Source organism: Macaca nemestrina, chromosome 11 (assembly GCF_043159975.1).
Source record: "Macaca nemestrina isolate mMacNem1 chromosome 11, mMacNem.hap1, whole genome shotgun sequence".
Taxonomy (NCBI): Eukaryota; Metazoa; Chordata; class Mammalia; order Primates; family Cercopithecidae; genus Macaca; species Macaca nemestrina.
The window spans coordinates 85,594,736-85,615,054 of NC_092135.1; positions in this window are offsets into that span (position 1 = coordinate 85,594,736).

The following is a 20,319-nucleotide window of genomic DNA, read 5'->3' on the forward strand; positions in this document are numbered from 1 at the left end:
AGATTTGTTAGTGAAGCTTGAACATCTGTGGAGCCTACCCAGATTTTATCCTGGATAAAGACAAAATGTTGAATCAGTGCTATTTTTTTAAAAAGCAACTAAAATGTCCCCATATATTGAACTACTAAATAAATTGAAATGCCCATACTATGAAATACAAGAGAAGTTTTAAAATTGATGATGGGGAAAATGACCACAAGTAATGTTTAAAATTAGTTTTAAAATATAGCATGTAAAAAATTCATTGTTGTATCTTTCAATAGATATGCTCACATATACACAATGAATTTTTTATTTAGTTGCTTTTTAAAAAAATAGCACTGATGAACGTTATTGAAGAAGATTTTTACTTTGATTTCTGCAGTAAGCCTTTTAAAAACTTCATGTTTTATTATTATTATTAATTACTTCTTGTATTTGATGTCCATCTATTTTGCTTGTATCCATTGTTCTTGTCCTTATGGCATAGTCTCTGACCACTGACAACTGGACCACTAGTTCACTGGTTTTCTCTTACTACTTCTGGATAAAGATAATTTTATCTGGTGTGGGTAAAGTTGTATTAGGCTCTGTAAATCGTTTAATTGAACACTTTGGCATCATCTTAGATTTTAATCTTTGGGAACTGCTTCTTATTCAATGATCAGCAGAAGTAGTACTCAAGGAACAATGTGGAGCTAAAGTATTCCTGGAGGGAAAATTTGATCAATTTTTTAATTTTTGAACTTAAGCATTACAAGCTAAAAGTTCTATAATTAATTTGGTTTTGCATCTCCTGAAGTTGCATGTTATTAGTGTTAGTGACCTCTTTTCTATTCTACTATTAATCAGAATAACAAAGACCATCTGGTAAAAGCCACATCACAGGGAAGTCTCATTACCCACAGGCTTTCTGTGCGTAGTTCCAATTGGATTTACACCTCTTTGCCCTATTACGTCTAAATGATGTCGTCCACAGAAATGACTTGGCTCTTACATGCCTACGGTCTTCACAGCTGGGTTCTAAGAGCCATATAGAGAAAGGGGAAGAAAGAATTGAATCATTTGCAATGAAGTCTTTCATGGAAATTGTAAATGTTCTGTTAAATGCCCTATCATTTTTTACCTTTGGATATATTGAATAGAACAAAACCAAAGACTATTTAAAGTTTTGTAATTATGACAGGATACCACTCATCTATTCATTTTTCCTCCGTATAGTTAATTAAAGTAGTTGTAGTAAGAACAAATTTTATTTTCTTCATTTATACTTCAGCTTTTTAATGGAAAGAACCTAAAGAAATTTAATATTCTAGCAATCTATCCAACATTAAAAATGAGAATCTAAATAATAAACTCATTTGTTTGCTTGTTCTCATATGAAACTTTTGAATATTTAGAGATGGCATTTCAATATTTCTTAGTTATTTTTCTTACCAATGAATATTATTTTCAAAAATAAAATAGATTATTTAGTTAATTAAGTACCTAAACTAATTTTGATAAATATCTTCTCTTTTCTAAAATACAATCATGTAATTAATTGCATTAACTGAATCATAATCTGGATTTGTTTCTCATTTTCACCTTTTCTTCAAATCATTATTTTCAAATACTTTGTGAATGATACAGTTTTTCTTCAGAGCCTTAATAGCCATATCATTCTGGATTAAAATGCTTGTCAATCATTGATCTCAATTTCACATCTAATATCTAAATTCAGTTCACACAAATCATAATTGCAAATTACCTTCTTGATAGAGGAGAAATTTCATAGTCAGATACTCTGCATAGATAATGGCTTAATTTATTTATATTATTTAATCAACATTTTTCAAAAATAGTCTTTATTGAAAGCAGAAGGCCAGGTGTGGTGGCACATGCCTGTAATCCCAGCACTTTAGGAGGCCGAGGTGGGTGGATCACCTGAGGTCAGGAGTTCGAGACCAGCCTGGCCAACATGGTAAAATCCCATCTCTACTAAAAGAATACAAAAATTAGCTGGCATGGTGGTGGGCACCTGTAATCCCAGCTACTTGGGCGACTGAGGCAGGAGACTCACTTGAACCCAGGAGTTGGAAGTTGTAGTAAGCTGACATCACACCACTACACTCCAGCCTGGACGACAGAGCGAGATGCTCAATAAAAACAAACAAAAAAAGAAAGCAGAAAATAACAGATTTCAACAGTCTGTTTAGATGGGAGTAATGAAATTATATCTTATAAATGCATTAGGATAAAACATTATTGTTAATTTAAAGATTGCATATAAAGACATTCTTCTTACTGAAGTTTTATAGATCTACGCATTTGATAATTTGTTTTTTCTTACAAGATGTCACTGGTATCATCTGAAGAAGTCATATAATAAAAAACTAGTTATCATACTTTAAATATATCATGTTCTTCATGACTCTTCTTTCAAGAATAAATGTGTAATTTCTCTCTCTTCTTGATAGAAGACAGAAGGAACTCCAATACTGAGAAAACAATAATATTAAAGGGCAAAAAAGATTTAGAGTTATATTTTGATATAGAAAGTCATAGACCTCTTTCAGGTTGAGGCAGGAAAAGTTGTCTTTAGTAAATATAAGATGCAAACAAATCACATGGATGGCTTCATTGAAGCAAAATGCTAGATATCTTAAGGAGATATAATGAACTACATCCTAATAACACAAAAGATGCAAAAAAATCTTTAAACAGATTACTCTAGATTTAAGCAAAAAAGTGTTCTGTCCTTGCAATAAAGATTATATTAGGTTGGCACAAAAGTAATTACAGTTTATGCCATTGAAAGTAATGCCATTACTTTCTTTTCTTTTGAGACAGAGTCTCACTCTGTCACCCAGGCTGGAGCCCAGTGGCAGAATGTTGGCTCACTGCAATCTCTGCCTGCCAGGTTCAAGTGATTCTTGTGCCTCAGCCTCCCGAGTAGGACATGTACCACCTCACCTGGCTAATTTTTTTGTATTTTTAGTAGAGATGAGTTTTAACCATGTTGGCCAAGCTGGTCTGGAATTCCTGGCCTCAAGTGATTCACCCGCCTTGGCCTCCCAAAGTACTGGGATAACAGACATGAGCCACCGCGCCTGGCCAATGCCATTACTTTTAATGGCAATACCTGCAATTACTTTTGCACCAACCTAATATAAAGTAGCAGCGTATAATGTAAAATATGGAAAATATAAATACAGCTAAAATGACTGAAACAAGTGAGTAGTATGTTTATTTATTAAAATACTATGTTAATAATTAAATGATGTTTAACTTTGATTTGCAGATGAAAGGAGTTGCTACTAAAGTTAAATAATTTATATCCTAAATTTTGTACGTTAGCAGGGTGCTCTGGCATGCGCCTGTAATGCCAGCTACTCAAGGGGCTGAGGCGGGAGAAACCCTCAAGAACAGGAGTTCAAGACCAGCCTGGGCAAAACCCTGAGACCCTGTCTCTAAAATAACCAACTAACTAAATAAATAACATTTTGTGTTGCCATTTTTTGCATATTACACTGCATTGATTGAATAGTATGTAGAATATCTCTTAAATGAGGTATACCTTTCAAACTTCAGTTCATCATTTATATTGCAAGGCATCAGGATGTGATGGACCGTGGTTCAGAAAACTTGAGCTTTAGTCCTAATTTTTTTACTAATTCACTATGTAGAACAAAAACACATCAAGAATAAAAACAACAAAAAACCTAACAATTTATTTATTTATTTATTTTGATACTCCACGTCTGTAAAATTATTAGTTTAGTCTTGATAAGTCATCTCTAAGATCTTTTATATTTTTGATCATCTATTAGTTGAAAGAATGAGAAAAGTAAGCTAGTTCAGAATCTATACAAGCTCTCATCTGATCAGAGGAACCCAATGCAATTGGGAAGAAATTTAGAATTCTTTCCTAAAAGAGCAGATATGGAGAATTCCAACTGAAGTGTAATTACGACAATTGGGTATTGCTTATTTGGTAGTAACTGGAAAAAATTTCTACTCAATTATTTCAAATATGGAATATTTTAATTTAACGTACTTTATATTATATCAATTTAATTTTAAATATGAAATGTTTACTATGCAGAAAATCATATAAGCCTGTACTTACTACGTGGTAACATATTTAATAATTACAAAAATATTTCAATGATGAAATGGTAAAACTCTAACTAAAAAAAATTAATGGTCTGGACGCAGTGGCTCACGCCTGTAATCCCAGCACTTTGGTGGGCCGAGGCAGGTGGATCACCTGAGGTCAGGAGTTTGAGACCAGCTTGACCAACATAGTGAAATCCCGTCTCTACAAAAAATTAAACAAAAAAAAAATGGCTGGGTATGGTGGCAGACGCCTGTAATCCCAGCTACTAGGGAGGCTGAGGCAGGAGAATAATTTGGACCGAGGCAGTGGAGGTTGTAGTGAGCTGAGATTGCGCCATTGCACTACAGCCCAGGTGACAGAGCAAGACTCTGTCTCAAAAAAAAGAAAAGAAAAAAAATTAATGTTGGGGCAGATTTTTCAAAACGTTTTTATCTTTCAGATATATTTGGTGGTGCTGTTATTATTCTCTGACTCATTGACTCTGTTGGAAGAAATTATTATCACAGCAAACCTCATTTTTCAGAGAGGAAACGGAACTTGCTGCTGCAAAAAGGGGAAATGTAGAAAAATATGACAACTTCCGTCCTATTCTTCTCATCTCTGTATCTTTTCCTCATAAAGGCATGTCTTGTTTGAATATCGAACTTGGTTTAAGATTTGACATTTCTAATTGAACTCTTCTGACTTTTTTCTTAGAAGATTCCTGTTCTCAGGAGCACACATTCTCTACTTATATAGGTAAAGTGACCCAAAACCAGCTCTATCCATGCAAGGAGACACAATAATTTTAGTATTTGATATGGGAAGAAGAGCATTAGCAAGCCCATTTGTCCCAAGAACAAAGCTTGTTTCACCAATCACCTCTATCTGCATTTTCGTCTCTGATCATCTTACTTCTTATTTCAAAAGGTCTTAAACTGTGTATTATTGGCTACCTGTTTCACATTTTATTTTAGTATCATTAAAGCTCTTGTGCTCAGTTAACACTTACCTATAACACTGTTCACACTTCTGGATCTTAGGAGATAAAAACCCTGAGTGAGGAGTAATTTGAGGAAATTTAATAATTTCATAACTTAATGTCAAGATTTTGAGTCAGTTTGCACTTAGTTCTTCTCTGACCTTCTCCCTATTTGAGTAATTTGCTCTTACTCCTCACTTCAAAGAACATATATTATACCTCAGTGTTTTTTTCCCTATGTACTCGGTCTTTTTATTTTTATTTTTTTTTATTTTTTATTTTTTTTTTTTTTGAGACAAGATTTTACTCTGTCATGAGCAATCACAACTCACTGCAGCCTTGACCTCCTGGGTTCAAGTGATCCTCCCTCCTCAGCCTCCTGAGTAGCTGGGACCATAGGCCTGTGCTACCACGCCTTGCCTTTTAATTATTTTCTCACTGTTTAGCACCTTTGTCTTTGTAAGCTGGGTTCTTGACAACTATCATAATAGTTCTGTAGTTCTCATATCCTATCTTCTACCTATTAGTTTGTCCTGTTATAATACAGGTATTTTATGCATATATGCAATAAAACATGACATCATAATACTGGTATTGATGATTTTATAAATATATGAAATAGATTTTATTTACAGGTGGATTTGAAACACTTTATTTTGGTGACTTTTGAATATCTGTTTTTTTAACTCTTGGAGAAAATGAGGGCAGTCAGATTTATGAGACTTGTTTTAATCTCCAAACTCCCCATAGCAATTTCTCAAACGCAATTTATTTCACCAATGGTTGCCAACCAGCCTATGTCTGCCTGGCTGATTATATCTCCAAAGAGGCACAGAAGTACTGCCTGGGATTTCTGCTTTGAGTTCTCCCAAAGCTAAAGTCCTTGTACATATTTTCATGGTTCAAGCTGAAGACAGAGTAAGTTTAGTGTGAGTGTATATGTGTGTGTATCTATCAATAAAGTTCCTGGGGAACTTGCTGATGGGATGCTGGTTGGAACCCAATGCTTGCCTGCGTTCTCCTTCTCTTGTTGCAGTGTATCATTTGCCTTTAAACAAAAGCCTAGAGGAGTATGTCCTGTAGAGTGTGGTGAGTTTTGAAAAGATTTTCGGATATCTGAATTTGGGAAATCTTTACATTACATATTGGGAGATTGAATTAAAACCCTCTCAGGATATTATCCTTATGAAAGAGAATTGGCCAGAAGACTTAGACTTCATTAATGAGAGATAAATTATGTTTTCTGAGTCATTCAGCAGATATAGAACATAAATGCAGAAATATAAGTGAGGTGAAAAATTACAGCTAGTACAAAAATAAGTATTTTGTTAGTACAAAAATTTTGTACTGGTATTGGATATTTCAGCTGTCTGATTCCATATAAGTCCTAAACACTGGGTATTACAAATGTTTGGAGTTTGTAGGTGACTTTTGATTGTCTATCTGATTATATGATGCTGCAAGAAAAATAAGTACTGACAAGCAAGAATGATATTTTGTCATAAGACAGTCTTGACCATTGATTGGTCAGAGGCTTGAGTGTGCTATAAAAGTTAACTTCAGCAGGTCTGGAATTAGCCTTGGCTTTCTTACTGAAATAAGAAACACACATGTATGGTACTGACCTCTGGTCAAGGTATTAAATATATTGATTCATAGGGTTGCTTTTTGACCAGGAGTCTGAGGACATATAGGGTAGTTTGTCCTAGCTTGTCAGCATTGGTTACTGATTACAAAGAAATTGATTAATGATTTGAGCTTGCACTCAGTGAGATCCTTGAAACACTCTGCTTTTGAATCTGGCTACTTAGCAGGAATATGCCTAAGTACCCAGCACTTTCTGAACATATATGGGGCTTTTTAGTTTGGAAGTGTTCTATGCACAACTTCTTTCTATTGTCTAATGATGATTTCCTTTTGCTATCATGCTCTACTTATATGAAACATACACCTAGCATGTATCATAGTACTTTCTTCAGGCCTAATTTCTAGCTATTTGAATCTCCTTCTATTGTCTTTTCTAATCCTGTGGATCTAATCCTGAGATCTTAACCTCTACTAGAATTGCCCTTTCTATGAAGAACAAAATTATATTTCTCATAAAACTAACAAGAATAGAAAACAAAACAAAATCTTTTCTCTTCTAAGTCCGTTACTGTACAACTAAAAGAATTTCTTAAAGTATCTAGAATTAATCACCTTTGCTGTATTAATGTCCTAAATCAGAACCTACACGTTTCTGTTGAGCTAAGGTAATCTGTAGTTTTGGATTATATAACCTTAGAACTGGAAGAAACAGTTGTATTGATGTTTCCTAAGACATTATTGTTCCATTCTGTAACTTCAACTCCTACAGTGAATTGATTCTATATGTATTCAAAAATGGCATCTTTGGATTACCACAATGATGAGAAAAGAATGATTTCACAAAGCTTTATGAAAAAGTTCTAACAATTGTTTATCTTAGTAGTAAATTCAATAGGTAAATCATATTTAGTGTTGTCAAATTGGCTTAAATATTTTACATTTAACTTTGTCCTAACATCTGATTTATAGTTTAAATATGTCCATGCAAATCTATATCTATTCTCATATTATATAAAAGGAATCCTAAAATTATTCCCATTTTCAAAATATATTGAATTTAAATTAATCACAGTAAGTATACATAAGAGTAAGAATATCTAAAAATAATTTTGTGAGTAAATTAATGTAAATTTATTCAGAACAAAAGAAAGATGTTTAGGCCAGTATAGTAGCTCATGCCTGTAATCCCAGCACTTTGGGAGGCTCCGTGGTAGGCGAATCACTTGAGGCCAGGAGTTCTAGACTAGCCTGGGCAACATGGCGAAACCCCATCTCTACTAAAAATATAAAAAATTAGCCAGGCATGGTGGCACACACCTTTAATCAATGGAACCCAAGAGGCAGAAGTTTTAACGAGCTGAAATCATGCCACTGCACTCCAGTCTGGGTGACAGAGCAAAGCTCTGTCTCAAAAAAAAAAAAAGAAAGAAAAAAAAGAAACGAAAAGAAAAAAAACTGGTTTAAGTGACAGAAATAAATTCAGTATTGAGCAATTAATTGAAAACAGGCTTGAAATTAATCCATAAAAATTTATTTCTTTTGATATCATTCTCTATTTTTAACTTTTAGTAGTTTGATGTAAAAAAAAGCAAAGTGATCAAATTCTCTTTATAATTGTGTGATTTAAAATACATTTTATTTGATCAAATCTAGAGACAAATTAAATGTAAAAGGCTCTTATGGAACTTTTCAAAGGGAATTGATACAGAGAATGAATATTACAAAATGGTTTAACACTATGTCATATTATTCTTAAGAACTAAATTTTTTTTTGAAACTTCCTTATATTCCTACATTCCTCAGGCTATTCTAGTGTCTAAATTCTTGTAAAACAAGACTTTTAAGGACAAATTTCTTCGTATTTTTGTTACCTGTTTTTGAAAACTTATTTCAAAGCATATAAATTGTGACTTCATAATTGACATTTAAACCCACTGTATATATAAAGGACATGAAGTATTTACTAAAGACACAGAACAAGAAATGGAAAGAGAATATACAAGTGAGTATAAGTAAAACTAAGATTTTAGAGAAGAAACTTTTTTGAAATTATAGACAAGAAATGCCTTTTAAAAATAGTAGAATCTAGCTATAATTGAATCTTAAATTATTTTTCCTAAAAACTCCATGTATATTAATGCCTATTGCAAAACCCAATTATTTTGAAATGCATATTGCACAAACAGTTCCGCATATTCTCTAGAAGAGAAGAAAGTTTTATCTTTGAACATCACAAACTGAGCTCTGAGGATTAAACATCTATTTCATTCTTCCAGAGAAAGAGGCCCAGACTAACCCCTTCTGGAAAATGCATGTAAACTAAAGGGAGATCCATCCGCCCTTCCCAGACAAGCAGAATCCTGAATAGCAATGAACAGACTCCTCTTTTTCCTGGGTACTCTGCGAAAGTGTTTGAGTAAAGAATAATTGCATTTATTTCTCCTCCTCCTCTTTTTTCCTTCTTCTTGTTTTTCCTTTTGTGGTAATTATTACCAGATACGATTAACCATAATTTGACATTATTCTTAATGGCTATTACTGTATTAAGTATATTCTGATCAATTAAGCCATGTGAGTCACAAATTAAAGAACACATCATCACATTAATTTATGTGGTAGTAAATTTTGGAGCTGCCAAATCTGCACCGAGGGAAGACTTTGAGGGAAGACTATGAAGATTTGACGATAAGCTGTTGAAAAAGAAGATCATATGTAAACAGTAGGCACAAACAGTTCACCTTGATCTATAGGATAAAGAGTAGAAACTTTCATCCACTTCAATATGTGCTGTCTACTCTCTATAATAATTTGTTGTTTTATCAAAACCTTCCTTAAGATTCATTATAATCTGATGCCACCTGGATAAAAACCTTGGTATGGTATGCAAGGTACTGAACAAAAAGAGATGGGACTTGAAAGATAGCATCAATTGATGTATTTTTTTATTTTTTATTTTTTATTTTTGTGAGGGAGTCTCACTCTGTCACACAGGCTGGAGTGCAGTAGTGAGATCTCGGCTCACTGCAACCTCTGCCTCCCAGGTTCCAGCGATTCTCCTCTTCAGCCTCTCCGGTAGCTGGTATTACAGGTGCCCGCCATCACGCCTAGCTAATTTTTGTATTTTCAGTAGAGAAAGGGTTTCACCATGTTGGCCAGGTTGGTCTCAAACTCCTGACCTAAGTTGATCTGCCCACCTCGGCCTCCCAAAGTGCTGAGATTACAGGTGTGAGCCACTGCACTTGGCCCATGGATTGACTTTTGGTCCTGTCTGACATACAGTAGTTTATAAATGTAAATCATTTTAAAGCAATTTAATCCTAAATCACTTTCAAAAAATTACACTCTTGGATTAAAAATGAAACAAAAGAAATTTAAAAAACAATTGCTAGTATCATGAAGATGTTTCAAATGAAATCATATATCCATAGTATTTTAAGGACAAGAATGTTAGATGACCAAGTCTGAAGATCTGATAATGACATAGAAAAGGGGAAAAGAAAAATTATAAATGCGTTGGTTGTTATTTAGCCACACCCATTTGATTTGCCTATTCAATTCTTTTCTATATTGAAAACTGATTTTTTAAATTTAGTATAAATTTATATTTGGAATGAATAAATTTAGTATAAATAAAATGAATTATATAACAATCATTAAATGGACATTGGTATTCTCTCTATTACCAGTTTCTATCTGTGACCATGGTCAAGTCACTTAATTTTCTTACATGAAAGATTCTCTGTAATTTTAATAAAAATTTTAATATCATTTCTATAGCAGTGATACGAACATTCATTAAGATGTATATAAAGTCAGTGATTATGACTAGAAACTATTTTAGAGAAATAATTTTTATAAATAAATATGTTACCTAAAGACAACCTCCCAAATTTTCAATTTATAAAAATTCAAATTTTCTATGATGAACTGCATTTATCATCTATATTAATGTGAAGCTGAGAGGCAGTTATTGCAAATAATCCAGAATACTCAGAACATCTTTCCTTGATTGTGAAAAAGACTATAATTGAATTGCTCTTGAAATATAATTGTGATACAAGGCATTTTTCTATATGCATAAGATTGACTAATAGTCCAATCACTTATACTTAGCCATATGGTTACGAGTGGCTTGCAGCTGACTATAGATTTTACACTACAATTAGGAAGGACATACTTTTAAAACCCTCAAGAGGAAATTTTACTCATGATGCATCACATTTTAAATTGTGATATATCCAAATCCATATTTAAGAAAACATTAAGCTTTCATTATGTATCTAAATTCATATTTTAAAAAGTAAAGCTTTTATCACATAAATATTACATGCAGTACCCTTCAACCTGTCTAATCACTAGAAGGATAAGGTATTACTAAAAAAGGGATGACGGGACGAAATTTAAAAAAACAAAGTGCATTTTAATGTGTGATATGGTTTGCCTGTGTCCCCACCCAAAATCTCAACTTGAACTGTACTCCCATAATTCCCATGTGTTTTGGGAGGGACCCAGTGAGACATAATTAAATTTGGGGGGGCGGGGGCGGATTCAATCATACTGTTCTCATGGTAGTGAATAAGTCTCACGAGATCTGATGGTTTTATCAGGGGTTTCTGCTTTTGTGTCTTCTTCATTCTCTCTTTGCCTGCTGCCATTCATGTAAGATGGGACTTGCTCCTCCTTGCCTTCTGCCATGATTGTGAGGCTTCCCCAGCCACATGGAATTGTAAGTCCAATTAAACCTCTTTCTTTTGCAGATTGCCCAGTCTTGGGTATGTCTTTAACAGCAGTGTGAAAACCGACTAATGCAGTAAATTGGTACCAGTCAAGTGGGGTGTTGCTGAAAAGATACCCAAAACTGTAAAAGCAACTTTGGAACTGGGTAACAGGCAGAGATTGGAACAGTTTGGAGGGCTCAGAAGAAGACAGGAAAATGTGGGAAAGTTTGGAACTTCCTAGAGACTTGTTAAATGGCTTTGCCCAAAATGTTGATAATGATATGGACAATAAGGTCCAGGCTGAGATGGTCGCAGATGGAGATGAGGAATTTGTTGGGGACTGGAGCAAAAGTAACCCTTGTTATGTTTTAGCAAAGAGACTGGCAGCATTTTGCCCCTGCCCAAGAGATTTGTGGAAATTTGAACTTGAGAGAGATGATTTAGGGTATCTGGTGGAAGAAATTTCTAAGCAGCAAAGCATTCAAGAAGTGACTTGGGTGCTGTTAAAGGCATTCAGTTTTATAAGGGAAACAGAGCACAAAAGTTAGGAAAATTTGCAGCCTAACAATGAGATAGAAAAGAAAATCACATTTTCTGAGGAGAAATTCAGGCCGTTTGCAGAAATTTGCATAAGTAATGAGGAACTGAATATTAATCCCCAAGATAATGGGGAAAATGTCTCCATTACATGTCAGAGGTCTTCATAACAGCCCCTCCCAACACAGGCCTGAGGCCTAGGAGCAAAAGATGGTTTCATGGTCCAGACCCAGGGTCCCAAGCTATATGCATCCTAGGGACATGGTGCCCTGCATCCCAGCCACTCCAGCCATGGTTGAAAGGGGCCAACATAGAGGTTGGGCCATGGCTTCAGAGGGTACAAGCCGCAAGCCTTGACAACCTCCACATGGTGTTGAGCCTGTGAGTGCACAGAAGTCAATAATTGAGGTTTAGAAACCTCCACCTAGATTTCAGAGGATGTATGGCAATGTCTGGATGTCCAGGCAGAAGTTTGCTGCAGGGGCAAGGCTTTCATGGAGAACCTCTGTTGGGGGAGTGCAGAAGGAAAACGTGGGGTCAGAACACCCACACAGAGTCCCTACTGGGGCACTGGCTAGCGGAGCTGTGAGAAGAGGGCCGCCATCCTTCAGACCCCAGAATGGTAGATCCACTGACACGTTGCACCATGTGCCTGGAAAAGCCACAGACACTCAACACCAGCCCGTGAAAAACAGCCAGGAAGGAGGCTATACCCTGCACAGCCACAGGAGCAAAACTGCCCAAGACCATGGGAACCTACCTCCTGCATCAGCATGACCTGGATGTTAGACATGGAGTCAAAGGAGATCATTTTGGATCTTTAAGATTTGACTGCCCCACTGGATTTCGGACTTGCATGGGGCCTGTAGCTCCTTTGTTTTAGTCTATTTCTCCCATTTCAAATGTCTATATTTACCCAATCCCTGGACCCCCACTGTATCCAGGCAGTAACTTACCTGCTTTTGATTTAACAGGCTCATAGGTGGAAGGGACTTGCCTTGTCTCAGATCATACTTCAGACTGTGGACTTTTGTGTTAATGCTGAAATGAGTCAAGACTTTGGGGGACTGTTGAGAAGGCATGATTGGTTTTGAAATGTGAAGATACGAGATTTGGGAAGGGTCAGGGGTGGAATGATATAGTTTGGCTGTGTCCCCAACCAAATTTCATCTTGAATTGTACTCCCATAATTCCCACATGTTGTGTGAGGGATTTGGTGAGAGATACTTGAATCATGGGGGTGGTTTCCCCCATACTGTTCTCATGGTAGTGAATATTCTCACTAGATCTGATGGTTTTATCAGGGCTTCTGCTTTTGCATCTTCCTCATTCTCTCTTTTCCTGATGCTGTCCATGTAAAATGGGACTTGCTCCTCCTTGACTTCCACCATGATTATGAGACTCTCCAGCCACGTGGAACTGTAAGTCCAATTAAATCTCTTTCTTTTTAAATTGCCCAGTCATGGGTATGTCTTTATCAGCAGCATGTAAACAAACTAATACAACATGATTTAAATGTTATAATCCTTAAAGACAGGAATAGGTCCTATTTAAAATATGTATATATAATATTTATAAACCTTATTAAATATCTGTAGGTACTTTGTCTCCTAAAGGTGGCATTCAACGAACCATTTCAAATGTATTTTGTGAAACAAATACAATGGATTCCCCCACAAAATTGAACCCCTACTTTTGTGCCCAATTTCACATTCATCCTGCTCTTTATCATCACTTCAGCCACACTGGTCTTTTCCGTAAATCAAGCTCTCAAATCCTACAGCATGCAGTAAGCTCTTACCCAGAGGTCTCTCAAACTGTAATGCTCTTCCTTCTTTGTCTGGTTACTCTTCCATGAAATCTTACTCTTGATTAGTTTAATCCTCTGATTCTCTAATTTGTTTGTTCATTCTGACACCATGATCTTAGTGTTTGACATGACCACTGCTCAAATCTTTCATGATTTGTTTTTCTATATCTGTTGAAAACATGTATTATTTTATACTTAAAATTACCCCTTTAATTTTTGATTAATATATTTACATCAAAAGGAATTGTTCAATTATTATACAAAAAGAAATCTGATAAAATAAATGAACTTTCCATGAATATGTATTTTTAATAAGTTTTTTAAAATATTACTTAGAGATAAAACACTTCAGGGAATTACACGTAATGAGTTGAGAAGACAGTAGCATTAGCTCTCTTCCCATAGACTTAGAAATACAAAACACAAGTAAGTCACCCTAGTGATTTGGCCTGGAAATGTATTTAAGGATATATGCCTTCTTTATAATCTCTTCCTTCTCTGCAGTTGTACCAACTGACTTGCCTCACTGTTATGAAAATTATCACATGCATATTGTGCTGATGTTTTGCTGTTTCCCTTATTCTATTTTATTCTATGTGTCTAGTGGTGTGCTCAGTCTCTTTTTACATATTATACACTGGAAGATAATTATAAATGTCAGACACTCAATAAATATTTAACTAATGTAAATTAAAAATTAAAATTACTTTTAGGTGTTTTGAAGAAGGAAAGATACTTTTTCTAGAATCATAAGAAGACATTTATATTTCCCTATGATTGTCCTAAAAGTACTTTTATTCCAACCTAAAACACCCACATGACTATGGGTAGTAAACAGTAAGCATTTTATAAACATACTCTTAATAAATTAGTGACAGTCATTCATCATTAAATGGGAAATTCATGCAATGGTTGTTAAAATAACCAAAACAATTTAATGATAATTATGTCATGTCATTCATACAAAATGCATATTAAAAGGAGAAGTGATACCATGTGGAAGTAATTATAACCATGACAATACTGATCCCATTGACCATTCAAAGTTCAATTAACTAAGTTTCTAAATTTTAATACCATTATTATTCTGGTGAATAGTGCGCTTTCATTTCCTACAACATATGCCCAATACTATTGACCAGAAATATTCTCATTTATAATAAAATAAATACATAGAATTCATGTGGGGGAAATATTCTCAGTTGATTGATTTGTGAATAATAGTTTGGTAAAGTCTTGTAAACATCAGTATCATTCTCTTAGCATAAAATAATTTAATAATATACAATGCAATATAATATTTTCCCTCAATTTTAGCAAAAGAATAAAGAAAACTGTAAAGTAAAATCTGCCTTTGGTGAAAGATAAGTCGGCATATTAAATGTTAAAACACACAAACATAGTCATTATAATTAAATACACACCTTTAAGGACAGAGTTTATTAAGTTTAAATAGCAAAATCTTTCAGGCACTGTTTATGGTTTTTGATTGAGTCATATCTAATTATATTACTATACCAATACAGATTTATGAACATATATAATAAGTGTAATACATTTTTAGAGCATAAAGCAAAACATCAAAAAGATTTTTTTAAAAATCCTGCTTAATGTTAAAGGTAAGGGAGTTAAAAAGTAAATATCCATTGTTTAATTTATACCTGAAAAAGCTGATTCTAAAACACTGATGAATTTGATTCAGTTAAAACCCTGGAAAAGATCATATATGCAAACTCTGACTCTACAGAAGCCAAATTTGAAATAGATAAGTTATAAACAACTAAAAACATAAAGTTACCTTAACAATAAAGGCCTTCCTGATAACTCTAGGACTTTTTTTAGAACAATCGTCAACTTCTAGAAAAGTTGCATATGCAATAGAGAGTACTCACTACCACTCCTGTCTCCAAACCATTTAGGAACAAAAGTTTAAAGCCTATTAGGCTATAATACATGCTTACAAACAAAAATTTTTCATAAATAAATGTATTACAACCATCAGAACTGGGAAACAAATATTGATATATTACTATTATCTAAAACTCACGCAATTAAGGTTTCACCAAATGTCTGAATAATGCCTTTTCCAGCAAAAACTCCAGTTCAGAATCACAAATTAGTTACAGTTTATCATGTTTCTTTAATCTCTCTTGGTCTTGATTGATTCTTTATCTTTTCTTTTGTTATTTTTACCTTTTACATGTTTGAAGATCATAAGGCACTTCTATTGTGGAAAGTCCTTCCATCAGTATTTGTCTGATTGTTAGGTTATTTATATTGACAGGAATATTGCAAAGGTGGCACTGTGTTCTTATTGCATTCTATCAGTTGATACATGATTTTAATTTTTCCTATTATTGATTCTGTTTTAATGAGAGCAGGTACTCTTGCCTTATTCCGAGAGTTAGAGGAAAAGTTTTCAACATTTTATCATTATGTATGGCATTTGCTTCAGGAGTTTTGGACCTTCATAATTTGACACCTCTGTAAGATAATACAATTCTTATTCTACTTATAGCATGCTAAATATTTTTATCATGAAAGATTTTTGAATTTTTAAAAATATTTATTTTGTATTTATTGAATTCATTATATGATTCTTCTTCCTTTGATATGGTGAATGATATTGATGAACATTTCAAATGTTTAATGAACTACATTTCCATTACTGAAATAATTCTAAATAGGTTGTGATGTATTGTCTTTGTTTATTTCTGAATTCAGTTTGCTAGTTTTTTGTTTAGAATTTTTCACATCTATTTTTGTGAAAGAGATTGGCCTAAAGTTTTCTTTTATTCTTTTCAAGTTTTGATGTCAAGGTTATGCTCACCTTATACAACGAATTTGAAAATTTGACTGGGCATGGTGGCTCATGCCTGTAAATCTCAACAATTTCAGAGGCCAAAGTGGGAGGATTGCTTGAGCTCAGGAGTTCTAGACCAGCATGGGCAACACAGTGAGATCCTATCTCTACAAAATATAAAAAAAAAATAGCTGGGCATGGTGGCACATGCCTGTGGTCCCCAGCTACTTGGGAGGCTGACGTGGGAAAATCATTTGGGCCCGGGTGGTTGAGGCAGTGAGCCGTGATTGCACCACTCCACTCTCGCCTAGGCAACGGAGCAAGACCTTGTCTCAAATAAATAAATACACAAAAATAAAGAGTTTGAAAATGTTTCCTCTTTTCCTATTCTTTGGAAAATTTGTTTACAATCTGCAGTATTCACTTATAAAGTGAATATGTCCTAGAGTTTTTTGTTAGAGATTTAAAATTACAGATCCAAAGTTCTTAAAATTGTATTTTGTATTGGATAGTCTTCCCTTAGATTCAAAAAAGAAAAAAAATAAAGGAAAAAGAAAGAAAGATCCTGGAACAATGACTTGGAGGAAGGTAATTTAGTTAGTAAGGTAGCCCATTGAACAGGAGTGAGGGACTAGGGAGATCAAGAGAGAAGGAAGAACGCTGAAACAAATCTACATAATCAAGCTGTTAACCATTCCAAATAGTTATGATTTGATCCCCTGGGAGTTGATAGGTTGGTGTGAAGACTGCACCTGAAAGTTGTCTGTCTTAGTCCTGGGAAATGATAAATGTTCATTCATTAGTGTCTGTGCACCCATTGGTCAAAGGTTGCCATGTGAGATGTTAACTTCCTTATGCTTACACTTCTGAGCTATACATACTTTAAAGCTAAGCTGGTTTCTGCTGTGTCCTGACCATTGTTTTAGATAAAGACAAGGCAAAAAGCAAAGATGAGTGGTGTAGGGGAATCAAGGTGTTATTGCCACATGTTTGGGTACAGATGGTCTTCGTAACAATGATTGTGTAAAGAGGTTAACCCCATGGAGTGAAGCAGGGTAAAGGTATTTAAACAGTCAGGGGAGATGCAGTGGCTCACGCATGTAATCCCAACACTTTGAGAGGCCAAGGCAGGTGGATCACTTGAGGTCAGGATTTCCAGACCAGCCTGGCCAACATGGTGAAACCCTGCCTCTATTAAAAATACAAGAATTAGCCAGGCCTGGTGGCAGGCGCCAGTAATCCCAACTACTCAAGAGGCTGAGATGGGAGAATCACTTGAACTGGGGAAGTGGAGGTTGCAGTGCCTAAGATTGCACCACTGCACTCCAGCCAGGGCGACACAGTAAGACTCCATCTCAAAAATAAATAAATAAATAAACAAATAAATAAAAAAATTACAAAAATAGATTTTCTATTCCATCTCAAGTCAGTTTTGCTAAAAATACAACAACAACTAAATCCTTAATAATACTGATTTTCTCTGTTGTACTTTATAGACATTTCATTAACTTCTGCTTTTACTTTTATTATTGCCTACCTTCTATTTTACAGTGTTTAATTTTTGTTCTTTTTCTACGTTTTTGACATCAATGATTAGATCTGGTTTTCTGTTTCTCTTCTTTTTCAGCTAGACAGTAAAGATTATACAATTCCCTTTAATACCACATTAGTGCTGACCCTTCTGTTTTAATATGTTCCATTTTTACGATCATTCATTTCAAAATGCTTTCCATTTTCTACTGAAATTTCCTATTCACACATAGCTTTCTATTTCAAAGTTCACAATTTAATTTTCAAACTTTTGAATGCTTTCTGTTAATAGTTATATTTTTGTTTCTAAATTTGAGTTTAATATCATTGTGGTAAGATAGCATACTTTGCATGATTTCATTCAACATTTGTTGAGGTTTGTATTCTAGCCCAGCATTTGGCCAATTCTGGTAAATATTCTGGTGGTCTTGAAGAAAAATGCATTCTACAGTTGTTTGGTGTAATGTTCTGTACATATCTACCAGGTCAGCTGGATTAATTTTATTCCTCAAAAATGTTATATTCGTAATGAATTTTTATCTCTTTACTTCCTCAATTCCAGAAAGAGGTTTTTTTTTTTTTTTATATTATTTTAGGTTTATATCCTTCTCCTTGTCACCTATGTCAGTTTCTGAAAGGTATATTTAAGACTATATTATTAGGTGCATAAAATATTAAGGCCTTTTTACTGTTATTAAATATTTTTCTTTATTATTATTTTTTATTTAAAGTCAACTAACCTAAAACTCATTTAAATTAGTATTATTTAAGTCTACCATAGGGGCTTAGATACAGATATAGATCTTACTGTTTTATAATTAGTCTTCCCTAGTAGCTTCTCAGCAATATAATCTCTAACAGATTACCGAATTCTCTCTCACTCTATCAAAAACATCAGAGCAACCTGTTAATCCTTTGTGGATTTCATAAGTAATTTTAGACTGTGTGGGTATTAGTGGGCCTTACATTTATTAACTTTGAAAACCATCATGAAACATCCACAAATTCTAGTATTTACTAAAAGTATTTGCTTGCCTGAAAATTTTCCCCCAATGAGAAATGGAGAAAGTATCTGATATTAATATAGCTATTATCTTTTTGTTGATTGAATATTTATTTTTTATTTTATTTATTTATTTTTTTTTTTGAGACAGAGTCTCGCTTAGTCGCCCAGGCTGGAGTGCAGTGGCGCGATCTCGGCTCACTGCAAGCTCCGCCTCCCGGGTTCACGCCATTCTCCTGCCTCAGCCTCCCGAGTAGCTGGGACTACAGGCGCCCGCCGCCTCGCCCGGCTAATTTTTTGCATTTTTAGTAGAGACGGGGTTTCACAGTGTTAGCCAGGATGGTCTCGATCTCCTGACCTTGTGATCCGCCCGCCTCGGCCTCCCAAAGTGCTGGGATTACAGGCGTGAGCCACCGCGCCCGGCCTGATTGAATAAATACTTTAAAAATATTTTTGCTTTTCATATTCAGGTATAATATATTTAAGATACTTCTCTTGAGAACAAAATATCACTGAATTTTCTTGATCAGTCTTTTTCTTTTAACTGAAATATTTATTATACTTGCATTTATTGCACTTACTCGTATATTTGTATATAAATTTAACATCTTACATTTTTCGCTGTTTTACTCATCTGACTTATATTCCATTTTATCTTTTTTATCTTATCTTTCTCTTATCTTTTTGCACCAATTAGCCTTAGATTTCAGCTTTTTCTTTATTATACTGTTTACATTCTTTAACAATTTTTAAAGATTATGCTAGAGATTACATGTTATATCTCTGATTAGACTCTAATATATAAAGTGGTAATTTTATCACTTATTAAACAAAGCAAATACATGGGAACACTTACTTCAACGCACTTAAATTTAAGATGTATTTTGTGTATTTTAACTTTTAACAGTCACTGAGGAATGGAAACATGCCATTCCCCAGTGCATCCTACTTTAATGAGTTTCAAAACTGTGATATAATAAAATATTTTGGAGTTAAACATTTATTAATAAATAACTGGCTCAGATTAGGATACCAGAAGTGGTGTGCTGCCATAACAGATATCTGAAATACGAAGCATTGTCACTGAGACTCAGAGACAAAGAGAAGGTGGAAGGTCTTAAAGAACACGTAGTGAAAAGTTGAATGAAGTGAGAAAATTGTTATCAGTGATATATGATTTGTGACTAGAATCTCCAGAGACTTTGTTCTAGTTGGTGTCTACAATGACTATATTGCAAATTCATCAACTGACCCACATGAAACTGAACTTATCAAGTCAGCATGTACAA